Consider the following 24,825-nt stretch of genomic DNA (forward strand, 5'->3'; position numbering starts at 1 on the left):
GGTGTTATGGGGCACGTTCACCGCTAGAGCACCCCTTCATGCTAGGGCACAATATTGCAGGTGTTCCCTCACTCTAGTCCATCTTGTCCAGCCTCATTTCTCACCCCTCTGCAGCTTCCTTGGCCTATCGCTCTAGCCAGACCACCTCTTGGTCCAGTCCCCTTCCAGCGGTAATAGAAAAGTTCAAAAAAAAAAGGGCTAATGGCCTCTGTGCCAGCTCAGCTCCCATCTGGGACTCATTCCTGGTTTCTTAGCCTTATTACCCTTAAGGGGCAGCCTAACCCACCATAGTGGAGTAAATCATTGCTAAGGGTGCGTTTTTAGCTGAAATAATGTAGGCCAAAAGACCTAACTCCAAGTCACAGTTTATGCCCTCTCATTCTGTGCAAGTAAACAAGTGACCACAAGGGTACGGGTACACTGCAAGTTGGATGGGACTTGAAGGCGGGTATGCAATATTTTGTAACCTTGTTTATAGGCACTTAGACCACACTGTGATGTAGGAATTATTAAGAAATGAGTCAGGCAAATTGTTAATATTAATGATTGGAAGCTTAATTACGGACACCTGGAATGACACATATGGATAATGAGAAGGTATCAACCTTGTTATGGGTCATGGGAAATCTGCATTAAAGTAGATATCTAGTGATGATGATTTAAATGTTAATGTTAACTATTTCATTCCTCCTGTAAGAAAAGAGAGGGAAGATAATCATAGATCTGAACATTTTACTTTGATTTACAACCCATTTTGTTACCAAGAGTGGGTGGCGCTGGGAGATTACACCACGTTCCCCCCTCCCCCTCCAAATCAAGAATGAGCCAAACCAAAACAAGCAGGGTATCTGAGCTCCACCAAGGGGAAGCCAAATCCAAGAAAACCCCAGAGCCATATTCAAGCTCCACCAATCTCAAGGAACTCAGTGGAGTTGAGGGTATGCATATTTATATTTTGAGTAACTGTACAATTTACTGCAAGTGATGTCACATTTTGTAATTTATGTGTGGAACTTATTTTGTGGACAGAGCTTGCTGGAATAGTCCCACTGTTTCCCCCTTAGTTCAAGCCTTGATGGAGACATTAGTAAAACAAAGACACATGGATTAACTCAGTGATTTAGTCACAGTGCAAAGCCCTACTACTCAACGATAGTAGTTCTTGTCCAGGGCAGCAGGAACTGGGACCAGAGGTAATATGATCAGCCCATAAGAAGGGGCTTCCAAACTCTCCAGCTAGCTCAAGGAAGGAACCATGTTCAGCTCTCCTCTGCTGGAAGGATTGGCAATGTGATCTGAAGACTTGGGATATAGGAGGAAACAAAAGGAGAGAAATAAAGAGAACCATGGGCCTTAGAGAACTCCGTGGGTGTGGCAGAAACAAACACAGGAGAGTCCAATATCAACAATTGAAAATAAGCTTTAAATCTTTTAATCTATAAATTAAAAAACAACAAAACATGTAAATATACGTCAGGAATAATGACATAAAAACATCATATATAACAAGAAAAATCCATCCCATAAGTAAGTCTACAAAACACCATACATGTAAGTGAAATATGAAAGATTAATTCCCATCTACAGTATTAGGAACAGTCCAAAATTCCAGCAGTAGGTGATTTTATGAGTTTTCTATCATTCCATTCTTCTATGAAACATTTATTCTTGAAATTAAAGACTGGTAATTTCCCGTGTACTCCAGACCAAGCTGAACCTCAATTCTGCAGCACAGCTTCATGTATTCTGAAGCACTCTGCAGAGACAGAGTGGTAACTCATAGCAGATTCATTTAAATTAACATTGAGTTTTTCTTTGTATTGCATGTGAGAATGAATAATTCAGTCAGTACTGCACCCCTGGGTTATTTTCATACTGCCTTCATTTATTTTTATGCAGTCCTCACATTTTCAGGTTTCAATCTGGTGCAGATGTTTTACTGACAATGTACAAATGCCTCATAAATGGTATGGGGTGTGTGTGTGGGGGGGAATGGTGGGGAGGCTTTGGCAGTTGGGTAGGGGCTGCCTGGGGCTTTTATAGTCCGTTCCTATTTTTAAGGCTCTCTTCACAACTATGAGGGCTAGAAACACTGCATTTCAAATGAAAGCTTAGATCCTGGAACACAATTCTGCAGCACAGGTATATGCTTCAAAAAATCCCATGATCACAGAATTGTGGAATACATAGCGCAACTTTGAATACTAACTTTGCAAACCAACAATTCTGATTCTTATTTTTTTGGATTATTTTCCATTGCCTCTGATTTTCCAATCCAGTGGTCATTAGAGACAACAGAAAAACTTCCATTTACTTCAACAGGCATTGGAGAAGATCATTAGATGACTGGCTCCACAGAAAGCCCCCAAACAGTCTGAAGCACAAAAATATCTTTTACACTGTGTAGGGTGCTAGAAATTGGGTGAAATCCCAATAGCAGGAAACCCAAAATGGTGGGTTACAGAAGGAGATTTTATTAGTGCTCATCTTACTTTGGATTTAAATGTGTAGCACCTTTCATTTTTCAAATGTGTGAAATAGGGACAGCTGCTGGATAACATGAGGAACTGAGTGACAAAATGAGTTGCCCATAGTCACTCAAACTCAGTGGCAGAGCTGTAAACAGAACCTAGGAATCCTGATTCCCAGTCTCCTGCTTTAACCAAAGGATAACAGTCTGCACGCCTGAACTGAAGGCTGGACACAGTATGCCCAATGAGTTTCCCGGTTGTTTCTTTTTGTGTTCTTCCCCATGCTTATATGCTGTTTCTGTCACATCACAAAGGTCTTTGCACAAATCTGCTCATTACTACCTATGATGGCTGACTAAATCTCATTCAGGGCCCTGCTCAGACCCATTTAATTGCAGGGAGACCACTCCCATAAAATTATTCAGTCTCCCTGAACCCATGATTACAATTAAAATTGTGGGAGGTAAGTAGGCAGCAACTAAGGGGTGCTGTGATAGTCTGTGAGGAGCAGCAGCAGCAACAGAACCTAGCACAAACAGCTGGGTCCTTGAAGACCGGGAAAGTGGCCAGGAGGCAAGGTAGCCACTCAGTCCAAACATCCCATTTTTCCTGCCCTCATATCTCAGCAAGAAATGTGAACCGGGGGGAGGGATAGCTCAGTGGTTTGAGCATTGGCCTGCTAAACCCAGGGTTGTGAGTTCAATCCTTGAGGGGGCCACTTAGGGATTTGGGGCAAAAATCAGTACTTGGTCCTGCTAGTGAAAGCAGGGGGCTGGACTCAATGACCTTTCAAGGTCCCTTCCAGTTCTAGGAGATAGGATATCTCCATTAATAAATAAATTTAAAAAAAACCAGCCGGCAATGCCAAAACATCCAGTTTGGGTCACAGGAGGGTCAGGCATAGGCGCCGACTCCGTGGGTGCTCTGGGGCTGAAGCACCCATGGGGAAAAATTAGTGGGTGCTCTGCACCCACTGGCAGCTCCCCACCCCAGCTCACCTCCGTTCCGCCTCCTCCCCTGAACACACTGCTGCATCCTGCTTCTCCCCCCTCCCTTCCAGCGCCTGGCACCATGAAACAGCTGTTTCGCACAGCAAGCCTGGGAGAGACAAGGGGGGGCCAGGGCGGGGATTTGGGGAGGGATCCAATAGGGGCAGGGGGGCAGAGTTGGGGTGGGGACGCAGGGGCGGGCCAGGGGTGGGAGGGGGCGTGAGCGCCCACCGGTGCTGAAAAAAATTGGCGCCTGTGGGGTCAGGGGTTGAGTTCTCCACTGAGGCAGAGCTTCTTCATTCACTCCTCACAGTTTGAATGTACAGCGAAGAGCAGGGCTTGAAATTTTCCTGTGCATCTACCTACTATTAGCTAGGGTGGATCGTTTAAATAGCTAGATTTTCTCTCTCTTTTTTTTTTTTTTTAACAAGCATAACACAATATTGTCAACATAGATTTTTAATCAACACTGATTTTATTCTGTACATATTCTACATGATATACCCCCTTTATATTATTTTAGCTATGTCTCATCCCTTCTGTTTGTAAGGTGGGCCAGTTGTATAGCTGAAGGACAGAGAGGCTACTGTCCTCACCATGAAATATTAACACTGCTTTCTCAGTGCCCTTGTGACCAGAGTCTTAGGGGGGCCACACTGAGTCTGTTCAGTTAGGGCAAACTGCAAAAAATGGGGCAGACAATCCCCCAAACTGGTGGCTATTCTAATACGTAGATTCACCAAGCTAGCAGCAAAACAGCTTCTACAATACTTTACTGGTTACCCAGAAGCCAGAAATACAGTTCCCTTAAAGCAACCCAGCCTTGAGCTCCCACCCAGACAGCCAAGTCAAGTATGCTAAGGAATACTGAAAATATTATTCATCATATAAAAAGTTCTACCAATCCCAAAGGATTGGACATATTACCCACCAGGTTAATGAATATTTCAGATCTTACCCAAATACATACTTATTTCTTATAAACTAAATTCTTATTCAATTCTTATTAACTAAACTAACATTTCTTAAAAAAGAAAAGAGAGAGTATTGGTTAAAAGATCATTATACATACAGGTCTGAATAGAGTTCTTAGGTCAGTTTCATAGTAGAGAAAGTGAGCTTTAGAGTTGTAAAGAGTCCTTTCCAGAATTAGTTCATTAGCTTATAGTTCAATGTCCAATATCCGAGCGATCCAGAATGGAACTGGAGATCTCAGTCTTGCAACTCAAACTTCCCCTGGTGAAGCTTAAGCAGATCTGAGATGAAAGGATCGGGGCCCAGGATTTCATTATATAGATCACTGGCAGGCCATGATAGTCTCTTGACAGTGTGCAGTCCTTGGGTGAACAAGAGGCAATTATCCTAGCTTTGAAGTAACCTCCTGTTTCCTAAGCATCACTGGTAATTAGCTACATGGATTAACATAAGGCAATTGCCTATCTCCTGCCATTTACAGGTAGTTTATTACATACTTCAAAGAGAAATGAAGACCGTGATATCACTACATTCAAAGTTCATTTAAATGTGAACAGCCTTTTTGATCTGAATTAACAGAATACAGTGATAGACAGGAACCGTTTGGTTACATTGTCAATCTCTACCAATTTATATGTAAACACACAAAACCACAAACGTTATTTACTAATATGTCTCTAAAGGTTGAATCCGGGTCAATTAGTCTGCTAGTTGTGTAATCCTTTCTGGCCCTCTTCTCAGGGCTCTAAGAAAGTAATCAAACAGCTGGACTTCAATGACAAAGTTTACATCTCCATTGCTCATCTTCCCTGCCACTGTCAGACAAGTACAGAGTAGAATTTTAATATATTGAAATCAGTCCTTTAGACAAAATCTTAAATCAAAGTCCTCTTCTGTTAGTTTTAAATTGCAGACCCCTGGTACATTTTGAAAAGATTATGAAATAAACCAGTGTCCTGGTCAATATTTCCTCTCCCGATGAACAGGTTCTAATGCCTAACCCAAGGCTGTGAGCTGTAGTTGGGTAATAATGGCTGTGCTATTTGTCTAAACATTTGTTGACATTCTGCCATCTATTTCTCTGCTTTGTAGAACACTGCGAGATGCTTGAAAAGTATATTATAATATCAAACTCTATTCTGTCTCTTCCTCTGATAACTGATCTTATTGAGAGTTACAAGACTTGCTGAAGTCTGAGGTAAGTTTCCCAAGGCCCATTGCAAACATTTCTAATCTAGAGATGAGAGCTGGAATTTTTTGCACAGATACCCAAACTCATGTGAACTTACCCTAGTGCCAAGGGTCATATGGCTGAACCACAACCCACAGAAGTCTCGTTGGCAAACATGGGCTGAAGCTGTTCACAAAACATCAGAAGAGAGTCACCAGCAGACACCCCTGCCAAAGAACATGATAGTTGTAATAGAACTTATTTCTCTGGTGGGCCTTGGGATCAGATCCCCTTTCTTCCACATTCCTGTGTTTTCTTTTCCCTTCTCTGACTGCTCTCGATGGTGTGATGTGCACACCACTACAAGGACCAATCTATGTGACAAAAACAAGTTTCAAAGTGACTCCAGTACAATACAGCTGTCCCCTGACCCAGATACAGCATTTTAATTTGTAGCATAGCCAAGACCTAACTGAATCATATAACTAGAATTCAGTTAAATCCCACATCTACATTACAAATCTTATGTTTTTTTACTGGGTCAAGGGACAAATATGTTGTAACCTAGTCTCCTGACTTCGATGTTTTTGTATTGTAAATGGATCCTTAAGAGACCTCCATTGCAGGCAAGCCTGCTCAAGCCCTTTGCTCCTGCTTTGTCTCCAGCTTCATCCCCAACCTGCTGTTGTATAATCTCAACACTACTCCGTCTTTGCTGCAAAAATTCTTTCTCTACACCTACCTATTGCTGGCGCTCTTTAGTGAGGAGGCAGGCCTCCCTCTGAGATTGACAGGGAGGGACCACAACCCGCCACCTGCTCAACAGATCTAGGAAGGCCAAGCCCCACCTGCTGGAAGCAGAGGAGCGGTACAAGAAGAGGAAGTATAAAAAGTCAGCTGGCAGCTCAGATGGACTGGAGCTGCCAAGAGAGACAGCTGCATCCTGCTGGAGCCTGAAGAGGACCCTGGCCATACTGAGGACTGGTTAGCACTCCCAGGACCACCAGAGACGCCAAGGAGCTGCTTCGACTGCCTCATGGCTGACTAAGACCCCGACAAGCTGCTGTGGCTGCTGTTGGCCACCGACCTTGGGGAGATGGAGGACAACAATGAAGAGGTACCGAACCCCAGGGATGTAGGAAGTAGCCCAGGGAAATTAGACGACAGTCTGGTTGAGTGTTGGCCTGATACAAGATCAGTGTGTTGTGGGCAGATCCCCCACTAACCCAATGGCGGAACACTTTGCCACTGTTAAGGCTCTTGGCTGGGATGTGGTGGAGTCGGGTGGGCCTGCGGTGGCAGCCTCTCCACTTTAGGCCAAGAGGCCCATGTTAGTGTATCTTCCGCTGAGCCATGACACTAGACCGTGCTGGTGCTCACCCCTGCTTGAGCCCCATAGACTGTGTTGGTGCTCACCCCCTGCCTGAGGGCCTGGGGCTTCCAGGTGTTGTTGCTCTGCCCTGTTTACAGGCCAGAGCCCCGTAGACTATTTGCTATCCCGCCCTGACTGAGCTTTATTGCTCTGCCTGGCCTCAGGCCCTGAACACTAGGAGCAGCTAATTCCCCTTTTTAGATCTCCCTCACAGGTGTGTGCCAGTGAGGAGGTGTGGCCTTCCTCAGAGATTGAAAGGGAGGGATGGCCATGCACTCTTACAGGCTCCAACCAGAACTTGGCTTGTGAGCTGAATTCTGCGGAGGGCAGAAGAGACGGATGAGAATGGGGCTGAAAGTGCATGTTAAAGGGGACAGAGCAAACACAAGAGAGAAGAGGAACAAGAGGTATATGTACACACACAGAACTATAGTACAGAAAAACAAACCCCAAATCAGGTAAGTATTTGATTAGTATGTTTTTGTTGACCCTCTGTCTTTGGGAGGGGAGGAGGCATGGCCCTTCACTCCATGCCTGTCAGACTTTTTGGTTGTTGGGCCCGACTTGTCTCATTATGTACAAATTTATACAGAATGGCCAAGCTGTGCTTAGAAATGCAACATGGTTGAAATGAACCACATTGCATCAAAGTATATCAAAAGTTGCCAGTATTTTCTGGTGGAGCAGACACCTGGCTGCACCATGTTGGGTTTGCTTGACCACTTTCAGATGGTAGCAGCCTCCAGCGCCCCATTTATATGAGAGATCCTAATGGCTACAATTCCTCATTACAGTAGATCCTAAGGGCCAAATCTTTTGACCAAAATAAGGGCCCTGGAAGAAACCAGTGTTAGTCCCCTATGCAGGGTTAGGGCAGAATGTGGGGAGTCAGCATAAGGGTACCCAACCTGCCCTTGATGGAGCTATGCCACCTGGGGGTCCTTCCACTTTCGGATGCGTTGGAGCAGTATCAGGACCACAGGGACTAGCTTTCTTGCATGTAACATCTTGATAGGTGTAAGAGGACCGTCATTCCAGTCTTTGTATTGTGACAGACTCATAGACTTTAAGGTCAGAAGGGACCATTATGATCATCTAGTCTGACCTCCTGCATGATGCAGGCCACAAAAGCTGACCCACCCACTCCTGGAATAATTCTCTCCCTTGACTCAGCTGTTGAAGTCCCCAAATCATGATTTAAAGACTTCAAGTCGCAGAGAATCCTCCAGCAAGCGACCCCTGCCCCATGCTGCGGAGGAAGGCGGAAAACCTCCAGGGCCTCTGCCTGTCTCACAATGGCCCAATTAGTTTTGATAGCCCTTCTTGATGGGTGGGTGGGGGAGACCACTCCTCCTGCCTGGATTCTGAAGTTCAGAGCAGCCATTTTTACAGTTATAAAGTAAAACTTACATATTGCCTTATAGCATGGGATCCAGACATTACAATAAGATTAATGTATGCAGCAACTTAGAAGCGTTTTATAGAGACAAAACACTAAACACATCCTTACAAGTTTAATACCTATCTTGAACAATACTAATCTACTGGTGAGCTGGTCTGGTTTCCAGCTATGAATGTCAGTGCTCAGCTGACTCCTACAGCCTTGGCAAGAGCTGGCACCTGGTCTACAAGTGTCACACATGTTTGAAAAATTCATGTGGAACAGAGGAGTTTGATGTTTAAAATCCTGTGCTGGCCCTCAAAATGTTGGACATGCTTAGATGCTGTGAAACCTGGTTACTCAAACAGCTTATTTTTCACCTTTTGTGGTCCTCTTTCTCAGTAATAGCTTGGGGGGGGGGGGGGGGAAATCATTCCACTTTTCTTTTTTGTTTGGAAACTCAGAGATATTTCTTCTCAAGGGGAAGGCATTTTTCCAAGAAAATAAATAACAGTGTGCCTTCCCCTGTTCTTGGATTGGCTTCTTGACATAAAATATCACAATCATGGTCCAGAAGAATGTTTCACATTTTTTAATGTGCTCTTTACATATTTATTAATCTTTATTCCCACCTCTGCCTCAGGTTCAAAGCTAACACAGTGCTCCTGAAAGATGCCAGATTGTCTACCACCCACGTAGAGCATGGGAAACACACTGCCCCATTAACTTGTTTAACCCCTCTCCTGGATATTGTGGGTGGGATCTTACTCATTCCAGTCATAGCTCAGACATCAGTTTTTAAACTAAACTCTATTTGCTTAATTGTTACTTCACCTTTTCAGTTCCTACCCTGTCCTTGTTTTTCTGATGTGTCTTCTCCAACACCCTAGATCATCATTTCTCTAGGACAGGGACTGTCTTCTTTGTAATTTGTCTGTACACTGCCTAACACAATGGGACCCTAACCTTTGATGAGGGTTCCTAGGTGTTAGCATTATTTATTTTATGCTTATAATGGCTGAAAGGGCTACCAGTGACACTATAAGCGTTTCCGGCAGCTGCCCAAGGCACACCAGAGACAGATGGAAGCCTATACTGGTATGATACAAAGTCAACAGCACCAGGACTAGCTGAAAATTTCTCATTGAAACAGTTTGACTGAAAATTGGGTTATAGATTAAACAATTTTATTTATTTATTTTTGCAAAAATTCTCTGGTTTCCATGTATGGCAGTGTATGCACACACCGACTCCTGTAGGGGTGGGCAGTAGGTGTGCTGACACCACAGTTACTGTCTACCAGACTGTCTTGGGCCTCAGCATGATGAGATCCAAGGGTCAGAGTCAAAGCAGCATCCCTTGGGTTCTGGGCTGCATGGCCTAATGCCCAGAGTCAAGACCACAGCCCTTGCATGCAGGGCAGCATCAATATGCAACTCTCAGGTACAGGGCAGTATGGCTAGGGGCCAGCATCACTATAGCAGCCATCAGGTATGGGGCAGTGTGGCCTAGTGGCCACTGTCAATATAGTAGCCCTCAAGTATAGGGCAGTGTGGCCTAGTAGTCAGTCAATACATTAGCCCTCGAGTGCAGGACTGTGTAGCCTAGTGGCCAGATCCAGAGGACCAACAACAGAAGGGGTGATGGCTGGGGCAGAGGGACCCAGGTACACCTGACCCACTGGGTCCCAACCTAGGGCTCTAACAGTATCAGAGTAATCTGCCAATGGGCCAGTGGGGAATCCAACTGCAACATGCTGACCTTAAAATGGTGGGAGATACCATTCACTCACTCTTTCTGGGTCACTGCCTACCGGGCTTCCTGAAGCTGCAGTCCATAAGGCATCAGGGTCTCTGGGCTCCTTGGCACAGGTAACTCCCTGGGACTCTGATGGCAACAGATCTCCAGTCCAGGTCTCTGGATCTCTGGCTCCCGCAGGCAAGGGCTCTAACGGCTCCTGGGCTGGAGCCTCCATCAAGCATCCTTCCTCCTTGGTGTTCTGCCCAGACCGAGCTGGGCTGCTCTCCTTTATACTAGTGCAGCATCTGGAGCATGCTCAGTATGGTCTGAGGGACAGAACTTCCTCCGTCCATAATGTGGGATTAACCCTTCCCTGCCCAGTGTGGGGTATGCACACCCCATCACACCATATTAAAAAATAAAACATCTGAAAACTTTTCAGTCTTTAGCTGCAAACCAAAAAATTATTTCAAAATGCTGCCACAAGGTCTGTTGGGAATTGTAGTTTGGGTGACTTATGCCCTCATTCTCCTCTTTGGGCTGATATCCCCAGCCAGACTACATTTCCCATAACACACCATAGCCAGGGATTCCCATGGTGCATCGCAATGGCTCACCAAAAGAGGAAACCATGGTGCATCATAGAAGATGTAGTCCAGCTAGAGAGCCTTCTAGCCCATAGGAACGGGGACATGACGCATGCAAACTATAACCCCCATGAGGCACCAAGGCAGAATTTCTGAATAGAAATGTTTGGTTTTCAGCTGAAAAATTTTGGTTTGCAATTTTGATGTTGATGAAAATGACTTTTTAAAGTTCTCATCAAAATCTTCTGCGGAGTAAAAACCATTTCCCAACCAGTTCTAAAGAGCAGGTTGGCTACTACTGCCCTCCACATCTAGGACAACCAGCAGGTCGGTAAAAGGTGTCAGATGTGTCCAGCTCTGTGCCAATTGTCATTTGCTTCAGCAAAGTGAAGAAAATCCTTCACATGCTTTTGGCTCTCCTGGTAAGAGGGAAAGCAAAGTGGGGAAGGAAACAAGTTGAAGAAATCGGTCTTTTTTTTTTTTTTTTTTTTTTTAAATAAAACATAAATCACTATAGTATCTAGGTACCAATGGGGTCTAAAATGGGATGAGGAGTCAACCCAGAAAAGCCTATTTCTATCTACATCTTCCCTAAGTCCCGTAAATCCTGGCTGCAGCTCTGTCTGGAGAGAGCCATCTTAAGGGCTGAGATGGTGTTTCAGTGTCTCTGCCCTTTCCATTCTTGGTCTCACTGATGTGATTAGAACAAGGTGCCAGTTAGTACCAACTGTGGTAGGAAGGGAGTTTATTGGTTCATTTGGACTATGAGCTCCAACACTTTTCACATATGGAGCCAAACAGTTGTCAGCTTTTCAATTCCTATCAGGCTGGACCAGATTCAAAGCAGTGACCTCGAGCTGTTCAGCTCCATAGCCCATTCTAAATCCACAGTTGATCTCCAGTCGTAATATATTAATGAACCTAAAAGTTATATTGGCATAATTATTACTTTGTTTTTCTGAGTTTTTGATAAGAAAAAAAATGAGCACATTTGGGAAAAACATGAGATCTTAGCCTTCAAACTTCATTAGAGTTTGAATGCTCCTGATATTTGTTAAATTTTTGACAAGCTATTTTAGTCCTTGCTAGAGTAAATAAAAGCCATTTGGACACTGTCATTTACTCAGCTCTTTACATCCAAATTGTTTTGTTAGTTCTGTCCAATTAATTCTCCTTTCTTTAATTCCTCTTGCAGAATCAAATCAAGCAAATCTGGCTTTAATCCTACATGTCAAGGAACTTAAATTGAAATTTGCTGCTACTCTTTGTGTTACCATCTCCCAAGCACAAAGAAGGGCTGCAAATTACAGTATGTTCCCATGGAAAGAAAATAAAAGCTTGTCGTAATGGGCTCTTTCATCTGTTCAGAAAGATTTATAAAAGCACAGACAAAACGTTTGTAAAATGCAGTTTAGAAATGGTCAGACCGCCATCAAGTGACAAGGCTATTATTGGAATACTGTATTACTGCAAACTTCAATCCATTCCTTCTTATGATACATAGTATTCTTTCTTAAAGGCACTCAATTTTTGGAATTCTCTAACCCTAACAGGTACCGTTAGGACTCACATTAAAGGAATTCCAGAAAAGAAATGGGCACTTTGAGATTACTTGGATCTCAAGTGTATCTCAGGGTATAAATGTGTTCCAATACTGATGATTCATTGTGATGCACGAGGGGATGCTTGCTCACATGCAAAAACTGATTGCCACATTTCAAACCAGAAGGAATTATTTTCTCTGTCATATATTGTTAGAGACAGTAGTGGTGATGTTATATTTGCCTTCTTTTGGAACACTGAATAGGGACCATTTATTAGGACAAGATGAGCTTATCCCAAATGACTAATTTCCTGCAAAGGAGCATGGGGATTGGTAGCTACCAATCCTTCTCATCTTCTCTTTCTAGCCCTCCTTTTTAACAGACCATAATTTAAAACAAATAATCTAGTAGGGAGAATCCACTGTATTTGAAATATGGCATTTTTCACAAAGTGATCATTTAATCACTGATAGCTAAATTCTATGTTTGGGTAAATGAATGCAGTTCCTATTGATTCTAACCCAATGTATTTGACCGTGAGAAGATTAGAAAATTACCTGCCCGAGAGTTAAATATATGCAAGTGTTACATAGGCTGGCAACAACTAAGGATTTCTGAGTTGCTGCCAGCCTGTATAATACTTTCACACATCCTATGTAACCTATAAGAAACCAATTTTATGACTTATTATAGCCGGAGGTGTTTGTCCCCCGCCACATGATTGTGCTTATACTTGTGTACGTTTTCCTATCTCAGTATTTGTTTGCAGTTTGGGGAAAACATACATATCTTAAATACCAGAATAGTTATATTTGTGAGGCCCATAAAAACAATGTTTCATGTTCCTTCTGCCAGAGCTGCAAACTATTCTCAGGGCTATGGTGACATCCTAGCAAATGCACAAGCAAAGATATTTGAGTGTCATACGGTGCTGCATACAGGATGTATAATTTGAATTTTTAAACAAGAGAAAGTAAAGTTCAGTCCCACTTATAACACATGGAGAAATAAATGTTTGGCTAATAGAAGAGCACACTATTGGTAGAAGAAAAGCTTTTCTCAGTAGGCTAAATACTGTTGTCTTTATGATGGCTATTGAAAATAATTAATGTTTAACTTAGACTGAGCCGCAGGGGTCTGATTTTTCAGAGATGGTGGACTCACCTTAAACTTCAGCTGGAGTTTGGAATGTCCAGCACCTTTGAAAACCGAGCTGTATTCTTTGAAAATTTTGTTATTATAAAGAAGAGCATGTAAAAAAAAGTCCTTTTAAAAATTATATTTAGCTGCACATTAATAAGAACACTATCAGTGTCCATTTTGGAAGCTCATTATCATGCACAGCTTGACTAAAGGCTAATACATGCTAAAAAGAAGAATTAATGTTTTCCACAGTGTGATGTTACACCCCATATTCTTCTTAGAAATACTGTTATGAATATGACATAACTAAGATATACTTTATGCAAGCTGGCTCATGTAAGGTATCATTGGAAAGGTTATAATTTACTGAATGTGATTATCCAATTTATATTGCATGCATCATTTCTGTATCTAAAGTTAGGAATATTGACCATGTATCTGCATTTCAAATGTGCTACTTTGGGTGACACCCACAACTAGCCCTTCAGGTATAACAATGGAAAAGCCAGACAGGGCTGATGGCCCAGCAGTAAAGACAACAGACTGTGAAAGAGCTTCGTCTTCCCGTGGACCCTCCAAACAGCCTGCAAGTAATGGCTGCCACAGCCCTGCAAAGACATGTGACTGAGCCACCTGGTACTGGACCCCCGCCCCCCTTGAATGCCAGCGCTTTTTCCACTGGAAGACAAAGGGTTCCCACCATACACAAAAGCTATATAAGGCAGGGGAGTGACATGATCGTGATTCTCCTCTGCCTTCCGACCCAAAGAGACACTGGGAAACACCTGGAAGCAAGATCTGAACTCGGGGAAGAAGAGTTGAGCCCAGTCTGGAAGGTTGTCTAGCCAGTGAATAATAATTCCTGAAGTTTCAAGCTGCAGGCCAATGCAGCTGGCTTTCAAAAATCTCTCTAATCTGCCTGAAACAACTTTTAGGATGAGAAATTACTATTTGTAGCCAATTTCTTTAGTGAATCAAACTTAGTTTGCGTGGGTTTTTTTGCATAGTAATCTGCTTTTTTCTGTTTGCTATCCCTTTAACCACTTAAAGTCTGTCTTTTATAGTTAATAAATTTGTTTTGTTATTAAACCCATTTTGTGCAATTTCTAATGGGGAGGGCAAGAAGGAGTGCATATCTCTCTTCACGTTGAGGAAGACAGTAAATTTTTATGAGCTTGTGCTGTGCAGATTTTTCTATACAGAGCAAGACAATATACCTTTGGGTTTGTACTCCAAGGGAGGTAGGCGCCTGAGTGCTGGGGCAAGCCCCTTAAGCTGAGTCTTCCCAGAGCTGATCTTAGTGTCTGTGTCTTTCTGTAGCTGGGTGTGGCCCTGCCTGTATGTGCACTAGAGGAGGCTTAAGAGCCTGGTTTCGCAAGACATGTTAAAGGGGGCCCATGCTGGCAGAACAGGTGGGCTTAGTGGTATCTCAACACATCAGGTGGCACCTTGAAGGGGGGCAACCTGTCACACACAGATCAATACACATAAAATGTTTTAAGAGTACTTCTAGTATGGTACATAGCAGAAGCTTGAAATCAACACTCAGTTAGTTCTCCCCAAAGGAGATCCAAGGCTTCAAGATGTATGGTATTATATTACACTTGGAGAACCCTCACTACTCAGGCCAGTCCTGAAGCATTCAAAGCAAAGATGGATTTACATTAAGGGGAGTGTGCATAGGCAGAGTCCCTAACCCATACTTCACAAAGCACACAGACCCTGAGTTATGGTCCAAACTCACTCCAGTTTGGTGTTATTAGTAAATTAAATTATCACAACAGAACCTGCTACTCTACATTTCACCGTTTCTGGGATTGCTCTCCTTTGTCCTAGATCCCTTTACCTATGGGGAGGCTCCTAACCCATTTATATCCTGGCAGGAGCTAACTAGATTCACCTGCTAACCTGTCAGTAGTAATTACCATAAATCTTAATGCAGGGTTTAGCACCTGCCCATAAGGTGATTTAGCAGAGGAGTCCTGCATTCTCAGACAGGTCTTACAGTCTGCCAACCTCTTTTAGGGAGATGACCTCAAACAGAGCTGCAGCAATCTAGCTTTGTGAAAAAAAGAAAACAAAGCATTCCAGTAGCTCAGCAACCGTATAATAGTGCCCAAGCCTGTATAAATCTTCTTTAGCATTTACAAAACCTACAGAGATGCCAATCTGAAGGATGAAAATGGATAGGTAACCAGCTTCTGGAATAGTGAATAGGTAACCAGCTTCTGGAATAATATCTACAACATCATACATATTAACAAGTTATTCTCTCACTTATTACATAATACCCAGTTCTACTGTTATTAAATATCAGAGAATTGAAAAATAGGCACGTTTCCTGCTGTGGAAGCAGAGAAAGAACTGTCATGCATTGCATCCCCTTCCTGTCAGTTCTTTCTCTGCTTCCACACTGCTAAAGTATCAACACCAAGGCTCTTATAAATCACACTATATTTTTAACTATTTACAGTCATTGGGGAAAGTAAAATAATATACTCCAACTCCCTTTCTTATGTTTGTTCAGCACCTCGTACAATGGGGCCCTGGTTTCTCGGTGCTACCAATAGTACAAATAAGTGGTATAGGTCCCCTAAGCTTATTATTATTATACCATTTATATGAACTATTAATTATGTCTTTTCGTAATGGAAGGACGACTGAAGTCCAATGTTATATTTACATTGGTGATGATAAAATATATTGTTAGCCTTGTCCAAATATATAGGGAAAAAAAGGCACAACCCAGAACTTGCAACTCATGAGGCATAGGAGGGGAGATTAAGGCAGCTTTAAGTTACCTGGGGGCCTGATTCAGCCAGCTCTTCAGGCTCCCTTATAGGAATTTCCACAACAGAGGAGTTGTGGTGCTATCCCTGACATGTCCCTTCTGGCCCCAGCCAAGGCTTGGTAGGGGGCCCTTGGAAGATATTCTTATGGCTGTCTTCCACAGTGCTTGTGCCAGGGCAATCTTCCTCCAGCCAAACTGAGGCTTTTAGTGCCCTTTTATGCTGCTCTGGCCTCATCCGAAATACTTACTGTGGTCACACCAGTTGGACTGGGTGAAATATGCATGGATCTAAAAACCTCCTGTAATAGAGCCTTCATAGCTAAAGCCCCATGACATTCTTTTTAATTTGTATAATTTTTCAGTTTTATTTTAATTAAGCTTTATTTTGTTTTATTGTTGGAGGCCCAAAGTGTCAGGTCCTGCCACTGGGTGTTCATGTGGGAGGCCCAGGGGGTGGGGTGTTTGATCCTGACTCCAGGGATGTGTGTGGGAGGCCTGGGGGCATTGCAGAGTGAGCTCAATGCACAGGGGTGGCTTCTGTCCCACGAGGCTGGTCTGGGCTCCCCACTCTGGGCATTGTGACCTGCCACACGGGGTTGCAGCACCACTCACGCAGATTTGGCCTGGAAGCCCTGTCATGATAGAGAAGCAGCCAGGCCAAAGCTAAGCAATGCTGCAATTCCGTGCATCAGGTCACAACACCCAGAGTGTGGAGCCGGGCCCAGACCCATAGGACAGGAGCAGCCAATGTGGGTAATTTTTTTGTTTTTGTTTTTAAGTTTATGGGTTGTTTTCATTTTATTTCACACTTGCGAAAAACTCAGGGCTCTATTTACAGCTATCTGTTACCAAACCAGATAGAAGAATAAGGGCAAAGATCACACCTATACTGCCACTAAGGCAGCCTAGAGAAGTTGCAATGATTGTAGTGCCCACAACAGAGCTAATGCTTTGTTGTAATGGAGAGTTCAGTTCTCTGTATCGTGGAAAGCATAGCATAGAAAGACTTTTACACTGTCTTAATGTCATGTGGGTACATGTGACACATGCACACACAATCAAATAAGATGCCAATTGGGCAATAAATACCATGAACCGCTTATTCTATGCAGGGAATTCTTATTGATATAAAAGGGTGTTCCCTTTGAAGATTGTACACCAGTAATAAACAGTAATAAATCATGAGAGAAATTTATTTTAAATGAATAACTTTAAAATCAGGTTTTATTTTTCAGGTTACCTTACCCAAAACTATACAGCCCTCTCTACATTTCAGAAGACTCAGGAAAGATTAGCAGAGTGTGTGCTATTAACAAAAAGGTCTGGAATAAGTGAAGGCTTCTTTATCATTACTGTAAACTGTGGCTGCCTCAGAGCATAAAATTTAAACTCAGGCATTCTGGGCTGAAGTAGAAAAGAAGTAAATGGGTACAAACTCAAAATTATTACATACTCTGCCAGAAACTACGTGGAAGAGATTGGTAGAGATCATGAGATTTCATTCAGTATTACAACTGAGCTTTGAAAAAGTAATGATAATTTTAATGTATACGTTGTTAATAATACTTGGCACTTACATATCAACTTTCACGCAAATATCTCCAAGTACTTTAAAAAGGAGAATAAATATTATAACAACCCATTTTACAGATGGGGAAACTAAGAGACAGTGGACTTAAGTGGCCTTCCTCATGTCACACAGCATGTCAGTAATAACAGGAATAGAATGCAAGACTATTGACTCCCATAACCTGCTCTTACCACTAGATCACACTGCCCCCAGTTTGGGTGAAATATTGGTATTTAAGGTTATCTCAGAACTACAGTATTTAAAGGGATGTTGTCAATATGTTGAGTTCCCTCATGCTACTTCTCACTTTACTGTTCAGTTATTCTTATAATACATATTATAAATGCTAACGTGTAATCAAAATCAAAGGAATCTTCATAATGCCAATGCTCAATGTTATTAAGTAGCGATATAGCCTTAGGTGAGGGGTCTGACCATTGGAACTACATCAGCTAAATTGATGAGCAAGAGTGTAGATTGCCAAATTAACATGCATGCATATTTTATTTATTTGTACTGCAGTAGTCCCTAGGAGCTCCAGTCATTATCCAGGACTCCATTGTGATAGATGCCATACAGACACAAAACAAAAATTCCCTGTCCCAAACTGTTTACAGTCTAAGTTGGAATGCATGCCTGAGCTCTGAACCTGAGACAGTCTCCATCACTGCAACCACTATGCTAGAGATCAAAGTTTTCAACTAGCAATAATCACGCCTTGGGTTAACCTCATTGGCTATGATACTGGTTATGAGCAGGTGGAAAAATATGTGATGCAAGAGGGGTGATGGTAGTTCCTGACTGACTTCTAATTGGTGGCTAGAAACTAGGAGCAGACTACCAATAACTGAGTTCACCTTGAAAATTACTGCAATTTAGGCTCAAACTAGGACCTTCTTAGTTCAAAAGCAGCAGCTCTAACATGTGAGTTAAGAGCAACCAACTGTCCTTGACTGAGCCAGTGAGAGCTCTATCATCTACAACTTGCTTTTGTGTATCTGACAGTACTATGTCTCATTTTAAACACAGTTAATCACTCCCACCTCTGCCACTTGTTCTCATGACTATGCTCTTCACATCGGCTCCTTCATCATATCCATTGGAGATTGCCTTTCCCCCTTCATTCCCACGCTCTGTTGATGTATCCTAGTATTGTGTTCTTCATCCCCATCTCCTCTTTCTCTGTACTCACTCCTGGGTGAGCTCATTCATGCCATGGGTTCAGCTACCACCTCTACACTAATGACTCCTAAATCTATCTCCTCACGCTGACTTCTCTCCCTCATTGATTATGCTCATTTAATAATAAGAGTAATAGTCAGCAGAGGGCCTGAATATGCACATAATCTTTTTTTTTTAAGGAGCAGGGGGAGATAAGGTGGCTGCTGCATTTCTTCCTGTATTTTCAATATGCAGTAAAGACCTATTTTAATGCTTATAATATAGGGTTACCATACGTCCGAATTTTCCCGGACATGTCCGGCTTTTTGGGCCTCAAATCCCTGTCCGGGAGGAAATCCCAAAAAGCCGGACATGTCTGGGAAAATAGGGAGGGAGGGCCCAGCGGTGCTCGGCCGGGGGCCGGAGCCGCTGGGGCCGCAGTGCTCGGCCAGGGCCGCTGGGGCTGGCGGTGCTTAGCTGGGGGCTGGGGCTGGCGGTGCTTGGCCGGGTGCCAGGGCCGGGCCGGGGCCGGCAGTGCTCGGCCGGGGCTGGTGGTGCGGGGCCGGGGGCCAGCGGCTGGGCCGGGGCCAGCGGTGCTCGGCCGGGGGTGCTCGGCTGGGGCCAGCGGTGCAGGGCCGGGGGCCAGGGGCTGGGCTGGTGGTGCTTGGCCGGAGCCGGCGGTGCTTGGCCGGGGGCCGGTGGTGCGGGGCTGGGGCTGGGGCTGGGGCTGGCGGTGCTCGGATCTTCCACTGCCTCTCCAGCATCTCCACTTGGATGTCCTATCACCTCTCAAACTCAACATGCTGGCAACTAACCTCGTCTTCCCCTCCTTTCTGTCTTTGTAGGTAACTCTCCATTCCCTTCAGCCAAGCTTGTAACATTATGTTGATATGAACTCCTCCACTCCACCTTCATGGATAGCCTTTTACTTGCCTAACTTTATTTCAGAGTAATAAACAACATTTATAAAATCTGTCTTCTCTATGGCTAAGCCTTTTTTTCAACTTCAAAATAGCTTCAGCTCCTGCAACTTCTTCCTCTATGGCCTCCCTGCATCTCATTTCACCCCATTCCAGTGACAAAATGCTGCTAAAGCCTTCCTCTTCCCTTCTCTGGCTTCCTCTCACCTTCCATGTCAAATACAATATTCTTGGGACTCAATATTACTCCCTTCATTTCTGTCCTCAGTTCCTCTTAATCTTCCTCCCAATGCCTACTGGATATTCCTCCCAAGCCTCCACCTTACTGACATCTTTGTATCTTTTTCTCACTCTCATCTTTATATCTTCTTCCCTGCAAACCCTTATGCTTGAACCACCCTCTGCTAACTCCAAATGACCTCCTTCCTCAACACACATTTCTTTCACTAGGTCTTTTGGTGATGATCCTCTGCATCATTTTGAGACTGACCTTCCAACTTATGTATCATATTTCTGAAATGTCATGTCTCATTTCAATGTTAAGCTCTTTGTGATAGTTATATTGTAGCTTTTATGTTTGTACAAGGATAAGCAAACTGCCAATGCTCAATAAATAACAGCAGCATAATGTATTTATTACAAGGAACACTTGCAAATTTGTTATAGATTTAGATAAACTTTTTAATATGTAGTGCCAGAGGTATTTAGGAAGATAAAATATTCAACCCTGACAGATCATATCTTAAAGAGGGTCTGTGAAATGACATGATAAGGGTGATGATTAACACTCACCACAAAGGAAAATGTTGAGTTGCTGTAGGAGGCATATAAATTGTCCCACTCTCTTTCTGACTCAGGTAAGCTGCCAAAAAGTGGAGGTGGATACTGTGGGATGGAACTGTTTTGACTCCAGCCAATTGCTCGTGTTTTTTTGTTTGTTTGTTTGTTTTTTTAAAAGGAGAAGACAGTTAAATTGTTAATCAGACTTTTTATTATTAAAGATCCAAACCTAACACTTGGCTTTAGCCCTCAGTGCACACTGAGTTAAAGGACACTGTCTACTGTAGCTTTCCGGCAGCACACATCTGCCCCTCAGCACCCCCACCCCCAAATGATACATATGGTTCCACAATCACATCTTCCTATTTTTTTCCCTCACAAGCTGCTGTATGGAAACCAGGGAAACTGACTAGCTAAGGTCCCAGTCCCGCAATTACCTCCATAGAGGCAGACCTTGCACCCTCACGGAGTTCTTTACAGGATCTGAGCCTAAATGACTGAAGAGGGGAAACACTAACAATGACTACAAAACATGCTGCCTAATGTACAAAAAAAGCAAACCAGGGACGGGGGCAAGAGAAACATACTTCCCCCCTCTTACTTATTTCAGTCCCAGTACTCTTCGGTGTTACTTGTAACAATAGTAGCTCAAATAAATTTGTTAGTCTCTAAGGTGCCACAAGTACTCCTGTTCTTTTTGCGGATACAGACTAACATGGCTGCTGCTCTGAAAATAGCAGCTAGAAGTGTTCAAACAGCAGTGTGATTTTTGTTAAGTTGACGGTATCCTGTTCATCTAAAGGGTTAAAGAATTCAACCCAAAAGAAACCAGTGACAAAAGAAAACAATCAGAAGTTGCGAGACAATGCTCATAGTCATGGGTGTGGCGGGTCCAGAGTAGTCCTCTGGCACTTTTGAGGGATGCAGGATAGTCCCCTTTCTTCCCTACAGCATTCCCTACTGTAGGCTCAAAATACTACTTTCAGAAGTCCACGACTGAATCTTCCAGAATGTTCAGTCTAGTCGGTGTTCTCTATTCCTCCCTCTACCTGATACTTACCTGTACGAGAGTTTCTGACAGCGCAGGGAGCAGAGTACTTGAGAATATGACAAAGTGTGGATCAGGAGATGCAATAGGACTGGATTAGCAATGTGAGTCAGCACCCATGCAAAAGCTGGGAAATGGAAGATCTGGAGTGGATTAATGTGGGTGTGTAAACCAGGGGAAAGGGTGGAGTGGGGTGAGGAAGGGCAAGAAAGCAAGGGATGAACAGAGTGGCAAATTGTGACATGGAATTAGGGAGCAAAGAGGGAAAAACTGTGGCATGTGAAGTGGGATGAATGAGGGCAGAGAGCAAAGGGGAATGTAAAAGAGAGGGATAGATAGAGGGAGAAAAGAAGGAAGTGGGAGGACACAGTAAGGGGGTTAAAGAACGAGGGAGCAGGCACAAGAGGGCAAATGTGAAGAGAAGGGGGAGTTTGTGGTAACAGACCTACAATCAGGGCCGGCTCTAACTTTTTTGCTGCCCACCCCCGAGCCCCCCCGCCGAGCGCCGCGCCACCCCCCCCAGCGCCGAGCCCCGCGCCGCCCCCCCGCCGAGCCGCCGGAGCGCCCCCCCCCCGTGGAATGCCGCGCCGCGCTCCCCCCGCCACCCCTTACATGTGCTTGGGTGCCTGGAGCCGGCCCTGCCTACAATTAGGTGGGATGGAAGAAGAGAGAAACAATGGATGAGAAGCAAGAGAGAGGAGATGGGAGAAAAAGAAAGAAAGGTAAGAAGCTGAGGAAATGGAAGAGAGAATGGGCTGGAGAAAACATATCCTGCCAGAACAGCACTTTTGACAGTCACAGAGAGGAGGCACTGCTACTACAAGGAGGGCTGATTCCCGCACCAGGAAGTGCAGGAGATTAAAAAAAGAGATGGAGAATAATCTCCTGATCTCAAATAGGGCATAAAAGAAGAGACCAAAGGGAAGAAGAATGATTAATGTCCCTGTTTTATTGGCTTCAACATGCTTTCATGCTGCCTCCCTTTTTTCTTCCCCGTTACAGTCCAAACAGTGCCAATACATGTCAGGAAAGCGCCCCTGGACCTCATTATGGCTAAAGCAGCCTTTGTCCCAGTGCCCCCTTATGTTCCTGGGCTCTATTAAAATATTTCAACATCGGAGTTCCTGCTCCTCCAAAATTATCACAACACCATTGCAAAATAGTTCAGGAGAGGATTAAGAAACAAACAAGGATAGAATTTAGAGAAAAGTTAAATAACTAGAACAACTTACCAGTATGTAAGGAAAAATTAAATTGCTGCTGGTAAATAAACTGTCATTCCCTTGCACGTCAAATACTATGAACAAAGAAGGGTGTAGGATGTGCATTCATGTTAATAAATTCTTACTGTAATTAGCATGCATTCAGTGAAATATTTAAATAAAAAAAAACAAGGAAAAGAACAGGCTGTAATAAAACGGATACTGAGGAATTGGAGTAAAACCCCAGGAAGACAAAACAAGGTTCCCAGACCAGTTTGAGAAACCAGAATTTTATTAGTAGTAACAGGAGCAGCATGTGAGGCTGAATGAAACCATATTTGTAAATGTGATATGTAATTGCACAAACTCCCTCCTTGGTTTGATTTTCCACCGGCTGACTCAGCCACTGCACAGATTGACTCCCCCACCTTTTGATTCATAAATTCTTGATAGTGTAAAAATAAAAAGTTAGAGTCAAAAGCATCATGTGAGCAAAAGGGCACAAGATGACGTGAAACACCATAACGTTGGAGGACAAGGAACATGCAATGAATCATCACCAAGTGAACAAAAATCCAAACCAAAACACCCAACAACAACAACAAGCACTACCCTCAAAGGAGATTGCAAAAATATAAAAGTCAAGATCATTCCCTGCAGAAGTCTGGAGGATACAACACATAAGAAGCTAAATCCTGTCTCCATTCTACTAGAGACACAGAATGAGGTATATCAATGCATCACAAAGAGTGTATGACATATGTTTTAAATTGCACAAGTGCCCAATTATGTATTCCTTGTGTATCCAAAGTCAAAAGAAGCTTTTGATGTACAAGGAATGTGGTATAATAGAGCCTTAAGTAGTATAACTGTCTATAGTCTACAAAAAAGATAATTAATATACAGCACAATATGCAGCAAATAATGCATGATAAAATGTAATGTATAAGAAAGGTATGTAATGTTTACTAAATAACTACTATACATAAATATGTAGATATAAAGTGTGTAAATTATATATAATGTATAAGAAAGGTATGTAATGTTTACTAAATAACTACAAAAAGCAACAGAGGGTCCTGTGGCACCTTTAAGACTAACAGATGTATTGGGAGCATAAGCTTCGGTGGGTAAGAACCTCACTTCTTCAGACGTCTTGCAACCCTCTGTTGCTTTTTACAGATTCAGACTAACACGGCTACCCCTCTGATAAATAACTACAGTACATATATACCTATAATGTAGGTATAACATGTGTATGATCTGAATGACTTTCCTCCCACCCTCTTTATGTCCTGGTCTTCTGAGAGCCAAACATTTATGTATGCGAGTAACTTCACTAACATGAATAGCACCATTGCTACCAATGGGACTACTCACCTGATCCATGTTTGCAGGATCAGAGCCTTAGATTGCGGGGCCCGTTGCAGGGACCTCCAACCTTACACAGCATGTCCTTAACTCTCAGGCTGTAGGCAGTCCTGCCCAGCTGATTGCAAGGGAGCTATTCACGCGCGCGAAGCACAATGCGGGGAAGGGGGATCCGCGGGACCCTGCGTGTTGGTAAAGCCCCGAGCACAACGGGACCCGCACTTCGCTGGCGGCTTTTTGGATACCATAATAAAAATGGCTCGTGAGACGGACATGGCGAGCCGCGGCCCAGAGCGGCTGGAGGGACCCCCGTGCCTAGGCACCTAGCAGATGGCAGCCCAGCCCGCCAGGCTAGACTCCCTCGCGGGCGATCCCCGGGCGCAGGCTCGGCACAGCAGCAGGTGCACCGGGGAAGGGGGGGTGGTGACAGGTTTCTCTCAACAGCCCTAAAGGGCTAAAAGCTGCCTGGCCCCCCAGCCCCCCTGAGACCCCGCCGGGCGGCTGCGCCCACACCTGCCTCCCCCCGGTGCAGCGTGAGCGAGCGGCCGCGCGGGGGCTCCCCGGCGGTGCCCCCGCAGCACCGCCCCTCGGGGCGCTGACGCGAGAGGG

General features: G+C 43.8%; 1 long non-coding RNA gene across 1 annotated transcript; it reads right to left on the bottom strand.

Moving 5' to 3' along the window:
- Nucleotides 1-247: 247 nt before the first annotated feature.
- On the bottom strand, nucleotides 248-24,734 carry LOC101931174 (uncharacterized). Its single transcript, XR_255215.4, has 3 exons — nucleotides 24,226-24,734; nucleotides 5,725-5,833; nucleotides 248-1,302 (listed from the first exon to the last, which is right to left on the bottom strand). It is a non-coding gene; the product is annotated as an uncharacterized LOC101931174 (long non-coding RNA).
- Between the last annotated feature and the right edge of the window lie 91 nt (nucleotides 24,735-24,825).

The sequence above is a fragment of the Chrysemys picta genome, chromosome 1, assembly GCF_011386835.1.
Source record: "Chrysemys picta bellii isolate R12L10 chromosome 1, ASM1138683v2, whole genome shotgun sequence".
Classification (NCBI taxonomy): domain Eukaryota; kingdom Metazoa; phylum Chordata; order Testudines; family Emydidae; genus Chrysemys; species Chrysemys picta.